A 10,165-nucleotide genomic window follows, 5' to 3' on the forward strand; every position below is an offset into this window, starting at 1 on the left:
TTATAGGTTCGTGAATTAACCAGTGGCCAAGTCTTACTTCCCGATGAAGTAAAAATCTGTGAAAGTGAGTTATAGTCCCACTTTTAAAATCTAATATTTTTGGGATGAGAATACATGCAGGTTTTATAAATGATTTACAAAATAGACACAAGTACGTGAAACTACATTCTATGGTTGAATTATCGAAATCGAATATGCCCCTTTTTATTAAGTCTGGTAATCTAAGAATTAGGGAACAGACACCCTAATTGACGCGAATCCTAAAGATAGATCTATTGGGCCTAACAAACCCCATCCAAAGTACCGGATGCTTTAGTACTTCGAAATTTATATCATATCCGAAGGGTGTCCCGGAATGATGGGGATATTCTTATATATGCATCTTGTTAATGTCGGTTACCAGGTGTTCACCATATGAATGATTTTTATCTCTATGTATGGGATGTGTATTGAAATATGAAATCTTGTGGTCTATTATTATGATTTGATATATATAGGTTAAACCTATAACTCACCAACATTTTTGTTGACGTTTTAAGCATGTTTATTCTCAGGTGATTATTAAGAGCTTCCACTATCGCATACTTAAATAAGGACGAGATTTGGAGTCCATGCTTGTATGATATTATGTAAAAACTGCATTCAAGAAACTTATTTTGTTGTAACATATTTGTATTGTAAACCATTATGTAATGGTCGTGTGTAAACAGGATATTTTAGATTATCATTATTTGATAATCTACGTAAAGCTTTTTAAACCTTTATTGATGAAATAAAGGTTATGGTTTGTTTTAAAATGAATGCAGTCTTTGAAAAACGTCTCATATAGAGGTCAAAACCTCGCAACGAAATCAATTAATATGGAACGTTTTTAATCAATAAGAACGGGACATTTCATGCCCCACTAGTAAAACCCGTTTAGAATTTATTCGCTCATGTCTCCGTCGTATTATTTTATGTATAATACTAATAATTATAATAAGATTAATAATAATATTAATCTTAATATTAATAATAATAATAATTATTATTATTATTATTATTATTATATATATATATATATATATATATATATATATATATATATATATATATATATATATATATATACATTGAGAGAGATAGAGAGTGTGAAAAATGGATCAGAAGAATTGAATGAATCGAGCTTTATAGCACTTGGCCACTTCCTCCTCACCATGCGATCGCTTGGGTATTGTGAGGAGATGCCATGCGATCGCATGGCTGTCTTTTCCAGCTCATAACCCACCAACAAGGGCTGCCGACACTCGTTTAATTTATTTAATATATATTTATTTAATTTATATAATTAATTATATATTATATTATATTTACGTACATAGTTAATTTATAATTTCCATTTCGATGACGCGTACGTTGTCTCTCGACTTATGTTCAGGTTTAGGTTTCTCGAACGGATTTTCGTAAGTTTAGAAAACTAGCTCTTTATGTTACACGACGTGTACCTATTATCAATAATTAGAATTAATCATCTATAATCTATATTACCCAAAGTATAATCTTTTCATTTCAGTGTTGTGGTCATTTGCTTCTATAAATCAGTGTCTCGTTGTTTATTAAAATAAGTTTAATAATATCGAAACGTTTTATATTTAAATTATACATTAACGTATTGTATATATATATATATATATATATATATATATATATATATTCTTATTAAAAAATATAATTTTGTACATCTTATATATAATTGAAATATCTATTTAATAATATAACGTTTAGTTTTTCAGAATTATATTTCAAAGTTCATTTTAAAAATTGTTTAAGTAATAGAAAATATTATGTCGTATCACGTTTACATTTTTGAAACAATATATATATATATATATATATATATATATATATATATATATATATATATATATATATATATATATATATATATATATATATATATATATATATATATATATATATGTAATTTATAATACAAATCTTTAATTAAGTTCTTTAAAACTTATGAACAAATTATCTTATAAAACGTTTTTATAATAAAGTTCTTTTTAAACCAAAAAATATTTTTGTACGTCTGAAACAATATTAAATAAATATAAAAACTTTGTTTTCCAAAACTAAATATATTTAAGAATCATTTTACTAAAAAGGTTATAATAGTAGAAGTTGTTATATCGTAAAACGTTTTAGAAAAATAAGATTAAATATACTCTTAATAGGTTTCAAGTTTTTAAATTACCGTTTGATGACGAGGCGTGGGATAAAGTCCAAAGGTTAGATAAACGTATGAAATCATCTTAATGTAAAATATCGATATTCAACGTCTAAGTTATTTACATTCCACGTTCCATCTTTAAGATGAAAGTTAAAATAGTTATCTTATAAAAATCACGAGGAAAATGTTGTAAAGCATGAATTGAAAATCAAATAGGAATCTCCACTAACTTTTGTCTAATTCTTGTTAAGTGACACTTTGTTCTTACTTGTAATCACTTTACCATTTATTCCGAATACCGTTAAAAGGAAAGGTTTCCTAATTCAAAGTGGACCTCTCAACAGAGACATGTAAATCGTATCCTAATGAATTTTGATAACTCAATCATTTGATATTATCTTATAATTCCATTGATAAACATATTGAAGCAGATACGTTCATTGTAAAGTATTATACATTTAAATACCTTGTTAATATTCTCAAGTTATAATATATATATATATATATATATATATATATATATATATATATATATATATATAATCATATTCATTTATATAGTGGTTCGTGAATCGTCGGAATTTGGTCGAGGTTAAAAGAATGTATGAACACAGTTTAAAATCCTTGAGATTCAACTTAACAAACTTTGCTTGTCGTGTCGGAATAAGGTAAAGATAAAGTTTAAATTTGGTCGGAAATTTTCGGGTTGTCACAGCAGCGCCGCTGGCGGGGTCCAAGGGGCAGCGCCCCTGGCTGGGGCCCCGCTCCCAGGTTATACCTTTTCTGTATAACTGATTTTCCCGCCAAATATGATGGGATACACCCTTTCAGTTTTAACTATTTTATATAACAGTTTGGTGGACGTTTTTCCATCAATTCTCTGCATTCATCAACAAACAGAAACACACACATATTCTCTAACAATTTAATCAGTGATTTCATTGTCAAAAACACTAATTGCGTTCTTGTCTTATCCCTGTAAAGATTTCGTGCAACCAAGGCAATCATAGGGTCGAAATACTTTATAGAGACAGTGATTACACGATTCAAGAACGAACCCGGCAATCAATTTATACCCGATTTCTTACAAATCTATAAAGTATTTAGTCTGTAATCATGTCTGGGAAACAGTGAAGAGATGACAAGGCAGTTTGTAAAACTGGAGAAATTTGAAGGAGTTAATTTTCGTAGATGGCAACAGAAGATGCGATTTTTGTTAACAACGTTGAAGGTTGTTCATGTTCTATCCACCCCCATGCCAGAACTTCCTGAGGATGCAACATTGGATCAAATCAGGAGAAGAAATAAGTGGGATAACGATGATTTCATATGTCATGGCCACATTCTAAATGGTATGTCTGATACTCTTTTTGATGTTTACCAATCTGTAGAAACTGCTAAGGAACTATGGGATTCACTTGAATCCAAATACATGGCCAAAGATGCTTCGAGTAAGAAGTTTCTTGTGAGTAATTTCAATAATTACAAAATGGTAGATTCAAGGCCTGTTATGGAACAGTTCCATGAAATTCTTCAAATTTTGGGACAGTTTACACAACACAATCTGAAAATGGATGAATCCATTTTAGTGTCTTCAATTATAGACAAACTGCCACCATCATGGTAGACTTTCAAACACATGTTAAAACATAAGAAAGAAGAATTGTCCTTGACTGAATTGGGAGGCACCCTACGTATTGAGGAATCAATACGTGATCAAGAGGGTGGTAAGACTAAAGAAAAGGACGTTGCATCATCCTCTGTTAACATGATTGAGGATATAAACGTGGGAACAAAAACAACAAAAAGTTTAATGGAAAGAAACGTAAGTTTCAAGGGAACAACGATGGTTCCAACGAGAAGGATAAGAAATCTCTATCTTGTTGGATTTGTGACAAACCTGGTCACTTTAAGAAAGAATGTCGTGTTGGAAAGAACAAGGATGGAGCAAGCAGTTCGGGTTCGGGAAACGGGTCTAAGGACCAAGTTCCTAACCAAGGTCAGAATTTTGATTGTATTATAAATTCTGTTCAGAATTATGTATCACATATTTATGAAGCATTTTATGTGCATGATGATAACATAGCGTGGTGGATTGATTCCAGGGCCACATGTCATGCATGTAAAGATCGCTGTTGGTTTAAGACATTTCAACCTGATGATGATGTGCTTCACATGGGGAACGAATCAGTCACTCCTGTCCTTGGTCGTGGGGATGTTGTTTTACAATTTAGTTCTGATAAGACAATTACTTTAAATAATGTTGTGTATGTTCATGGGTTGAGAAAGAATTTGATTTCGAATCCTATATTAAATAAGTGTGGTTATAAACAAGTATTTGAATCCAATAAGTATATCTTGTCGAAGGGTGGCATGTTTATTGGATTTAGATACTATAATAATGGTATGTTTATGTTGAATCTTAAGAATGTTCCTGTTGTTGATAATTCTGCTTGCATGATTAGTTCTAGTTCAAATGAGTCAAGTTTATGGCATTCGCATCTAGGACATGTATATTATAAAAGAATGTATGAAATATCTAAAGTTTATTTGATTCCTACCTTTGAAAAATGTTATGAAAAATGTAATACTTGTATGTTGAATAAAATCACGAGACAACCTTTTAAGACCATAAACAGGACGTCTTTGAATTTAGAACTAATTCATAGTGACCTTTGTGATTTTCATGCAACACCTTCTTTAGGAAATAAGAAGTATGTAATCACATTTATAGATGATGCGTCTAGGTTTTACTATGTTTATCTTTTGCATGCTAAAGATGAGGCCTTAGACAAATTTAAAATCTATAAGACTGAAGTGGAATTACAACAAAATGGTTTAATTAAAACGTTGCGCACCGATAGAGGTGGTGAGTATTATGATCTAATGTATTTCCAATCTGTAGGGATTATTCTTCAAACTACAGCTCCATATACACCACAACAAAATGGTGTAGCTGAGAGGAAAAATAGGTCTCTCAAGGAAATGGTTAATTCCATGATGACGTACTCGGGTTTGAGTGACGGATTTTGGGGAGAAGCCATGTTAACGGCTTGTCACATTTTGAATAGAGTTCCTAATAAAAGAGGAACTATGACTCCTTATGAACTTTGGTACAAGAAACAACCAAACTTGCATTATTTGCGAGTTTGGGATGTCGGGCAATTGTAAGATTAACCGAACCCAAAAGGAAAACTTTGGGTGAAAGAGGTATTGATTGCATCTTTATTGGATATGCTGAGCATTCCAAAGTTCTTAGGTTTTATGTGATAGAACCTAATGATTTTATTTCGATTAACACCGTTATAGAATCAAGAGATGCAATATTTGATGAATCCCGTTTTACATCAATACCTAGACCAAGGGACGTGATTTCTCATTCAAATGAGACTACACAAGGAGTTAACTTGGAAGAAATTCCAAGTGAGTCACTAGAACCTCGTAGGGGTTCTAGAACTAGGACACCCAAGTCGTATGGTTCTGATTTTCAACTTTACCTAGTTGAAGGATCGAGAGATTGTGTTAAGTCACAATTTTCTTACTATTATAATATAGATGATGATCCTAGAACCTTTGATGAGGCTATGAAATCTCGTGACGTTGCTTTTTGGAAAGAAGCAATTGACGACGAGATGAGTTCTATTTTGGAGAATAATACTTGGGTATTAACAGATTTACCACCGGGATGCAAACCTTTGGGAAACAAGTGGATCTTCAAGAAGAAGATGAAAGTCAATGGCACAATTGATAAGTTTAAAGCTAGATTGGTTATCCAAGGCTTTAAACAAAAGGAGGGTATTGATTATTTCGATACATATGCTCCTGTTGCTCGTATTAATACTATTAGATTGTTAATAGCACTTGCTGCTACGTATGATCTAGTGATCCATCAAATGGATGTCAAAACAGTATTCTTGAATGGTGATTTAGAAGAGGAATTGTATATGAGATAACCAGAAGGGTTTGTTATGCCAGGTCATGAGCATAAGGTGTGCAAGTTGGTTAAATCCTTGTACGTGCTGAAACAAGCTCCCAAGAAGTGGCATCAGAAGTTTGATGATGTGGTGTTGTCTAATGGTTTTGTACTAAATCAATCTGACAAATGTGTATATAGCAAATTCGATCAATCTGGAAAAGGTGTGATCATTTGCTTATACGTAGATGACATGTTGATCTTTGGTACTGACCAAGATCAAGTTGATAGAATAAAGGAGTTTTATCTTCGAAGTTCTCCATGAAGGACATGGGAGTGGCGGATGTAATCCTAGGCATAAGGATCAAAAAGGATCATAGAGGTATCACGATCACACAATCTCATTATATTGAGAAGATTCTGAAATGGTTTAAGTGTGATCAATGTTCTCCCTTGAATACTCCCGTTGATACAACTGTGAAGCTTATGCCCCATTCGGGTAAAGCTGTATCACAGCTTGAGTACTCTCGAGCAATTGGATGTTTGATGTATGCTATGACAAGCACACGCCCCGATATTGCTTTCATAGTGGGAAAACTGAGTAGGTTTACTAGTAATCCAAATGCTACTCATTGGCGTGCCGTGGTTAGAGTATTCAAGTATTTAAAGGGTACTATGAATTATGGTATCACTTATACTGGGTTCCCTTTAGTTTTAGAAGGATATTCGGATGCAAGTTGGATAACTAACGTCTAAGATCATTCATCTACGACTGGTTGAATATTCCTACTTGGAGGAGGTGCTATATCATGGGCTTCTAAGAAACAAACATGCATTACAAATTCAACCATGGAGTCTGAATTTGTAGCTTTAGCTGCAGCTGGTAAGGAAGCTGATTGGTTGAGGAATCTGATTCATGAAATTCCTTTGTGGCCGAAGCTAATATCTCCTATTTCCATCCGTTGTGACAGTGAAGCTACTTTGGCTAAGGCTTAAAGCCAAATGTACAATGGAAAGTCTAGACACTTAGGTGTTAGACACAGTATGGTTCACGAGCTGATTTCACATGGAGTGATATCCATAAGTTTCGTTAGATCACAACAAAATTTAGCGGATCACTTGACTAAAGCATTAGCCCGAGACTTAGTGCACAAGTCGGCTGAGTGGGATTGAAGTCCACATAAATCTTCCAAAGTGAGACGCCCAATTTCCTTCTAGTACAACGCTAGAAGCTGAATTCAATGAGGTAAGCTTACTTTCTAAAGATTGAAACACATAAAATTCTGATCCCAAAGTATGTGTTTAGACCTGCAAGTTGAGTTAGGTTGAAGTTATTCTTCTTAATAGTTCTTTTGAAAAATTGCATATGCAGGTGCAAGATATAAAAGGACAACCTATGTGAGCATGAAGTTTTGTCGCTTCAATGGAGCTTTGGACTTAGCTGCCAATATGTTCACTGAAGGATTGGGACACATGGCTTATAATAGTGTCAAGATTGTTATAGAGATATGTAAGAAACTGATGTGTATAATATTTTATAGTTTTCATACGATTGTAAGGGTTCAATTTCTGAAACACCCTGATACTCGAATTCTCGTAAATATTATACTAAGTGAAAATTTAATTTCTGAAACATTTTCATTTATGCATTAGTTTGTTCTGTTTGTTTAGTTATTTTAGTAAATCAAGGATTACACTAAAATGGGGGGATTTGTTGGTGATTTTAGTGTCATCCAACGTGCATTTTAGTTAGTTGTGATTTACTTGAATGTAGGTGTTAGCTAGCTATACTTAACAACGGGTTCGGAGAGTGTGGAGTACACGCCCGTAACTGGCGGGGTCCAAGGGGCAGCGCCCCTGGCTGGGATTTCAACAGTTATACCTTTTCTGTATAACCAATTTTCCCGCCAAATATGAAGGGATACACCCTTTCGGTTTTAACTGTTTTATATAACAATTTGGTGGACGTTTTTCCATCAATTCTCTGCATTCATCAACAAACAGAAACATACACATATTCTCTAACAATTTGATCAGTGATTTCATTGCCAAAAACACTGATCGCGTTCTTGTCTTATCCCTGTAAAGATTTCGTGCAACCAAGGCAATCGTAGGGTTGAAATACTTTATAGAGATAGTGATTACACGATTCAAGAACGAATCTGTCAGTCAATTTATACCCGATTTCTAACAGTAGATTCAGATGGGATACCATCACTTGATTCTGTTCTCCATTTCCTTTGACGGCTACGTGATATTAAAGCTTTTAAGACCACTAAACCATACCTCGGCTTCATCCTTATCCTTGCATATCTAGAAACATTAAATAATTAACTACTAAGTTCAAGAATATTTATATGAATCACAAAAACTTGTTCTTGACAATTAATAATACAACTATGTAAAAACAATATGTGTCAAGAAAAGGGATGACTATCTTACCAAATATAGAGATCTGTCGTTATATAGTAAAGAAAATGATTGACACTCTTTCTCAGGCCGCGGATACCTTTGAAAGGTTGGCTACATAAAGAAAATCAAATCAAAATGGTACGTTAATTCATGGTAAGGAAAAAGTATAGAACTATACATGTAATTTAACAAGTTCCAAGTAAAACATCAATTATTTTTAATCCTAAGAAAACATGAGTGAGTGTATATTAGTGTATAGTATGTTAATTTATGTGCATGATAATTCATGCAATTTTATCATCAGGAGAATCGTATTGTTATTTCAGAATCAGTTAATTACTTTCCACAACCATCAAAACAACTTTTATTTTAACTAAAACGAGTTATCAACAGTTCATGGTATAATGGTACTGCCCCAGATAACTTACAGTATAAGTTTTACCATAGGAACTTACAGTTGGCTGCCCTGAAACAATTCTAGAGACATGACTTGGTCTAAGGTGTTTTTCCTCTTTTCTAGAAAACCATATGAGAACCGATTCATCCTGAAACATCATATCATATCAAATCAACATTTTATTTTATAGTTTATTTAATTACTGAGCTATAATAATAAGATTTACATAAATTAAATCTAAAAAAAAGGGTGAGTAATTATAGCACCAAGATTTGACAAAACTTACATTAGCTAGCCTGAAGGGACAAAACTTAGGCTTCCCTCTTCTTCCATATTTGAGAAGATAAGCCCCTTCTTTAAAGCAGTAATTGCCGATAATGAATATCATCCGGATATTACGTTAAATGCATACATCACATATCAGTAATAAAGATAGATTTACTAGAGAAAGTGCATAAACCAGTTAAGAAAGTAATATCGGATAACAAGAAACAGTTACTTTTAATTAGATCAAGTTAACATGGATGATACCATAGTTTGCATTTGATAATCTTTAGTCCTTTGGTGGTACCTTATGGTATGGACATAAGTCATAACACCCTGCATTAACCTTCCGAAAGAAAAAGAAAAACACCCTGCCCTATATCCCGATTACAGAACAAATTCAAATAACATAAAAAACAAACACATTGTTTACCTTCTAGATTGAAACCTAATGAATCAGTTTACATTTATTAGATACCACAAATCCACTTTTAATACCAAAACATCACTGTAACATGCTAATAAAATACAGGAAAAAAAAAACTATTACTACCATAGTAATTAGTAATTTAATAATCTAAGAATAAAACACTAACAATAAACATGCACTTGATAATCAAATATTCTAATATTATTTTATTTATTTTATATATCAGTAGTAACAGTCCTACTGGCATCAGAAATCATCCCTGGAGTTTGCATCTATCAACATCATCTCTGAAACTAAAACCTAACTACAGTTACCTAAAATTAACCTCATATTTCACCTTAATTAACTAACCGCATGCATTACAATCACAATCATTTTTTAATTTACTCACGTCATCATACACAATCCAAAACTAAGCAGCACGGACGAAGATTATATTCTAAAAATAAATCAAATATTGTTTTTTGTACTAATTCTCGCGATAATAGTTTTGATCACATTGAATAAAATTAAATAAAAAATATGGATGGGGCTTCG

At 32.6% G+C, this 10,165-nt stretch overlaps 1 pseudogene; it reads right to left on the reverse strand.

Annotated features, from left to right (window-relative positions):
* The window catches only part of LOC139864549 (PH, RCC1 and FYVE domains-containing protein 1-like), a 147,334-nt pseudogene extending 138,012 nt beyond the window's left edge, over positions 1 to 9,322 (reverse strand).
* Positions 9,323 to 10,165: the final 843 nt, after the last annotated feature.

This window comes from Rutidosis leptorrhynchoides, chromosome 8, assembly GCF_046630445.1.
Source record: "Rutidosis leptorrhynchoides isolate AG116_Rl617_1_P2 chromosome 8, CSIRO_AGI_Rlap_v1, whole genome shotgun sequence".
Classification (NCBI taxonomy): Eukaryota; Viridiplantae; Streptophyta; class Magnoliopsida; order Asterales; family Asteraceae; genus Rutidosis; species Rutidosis leptorrhynchoides.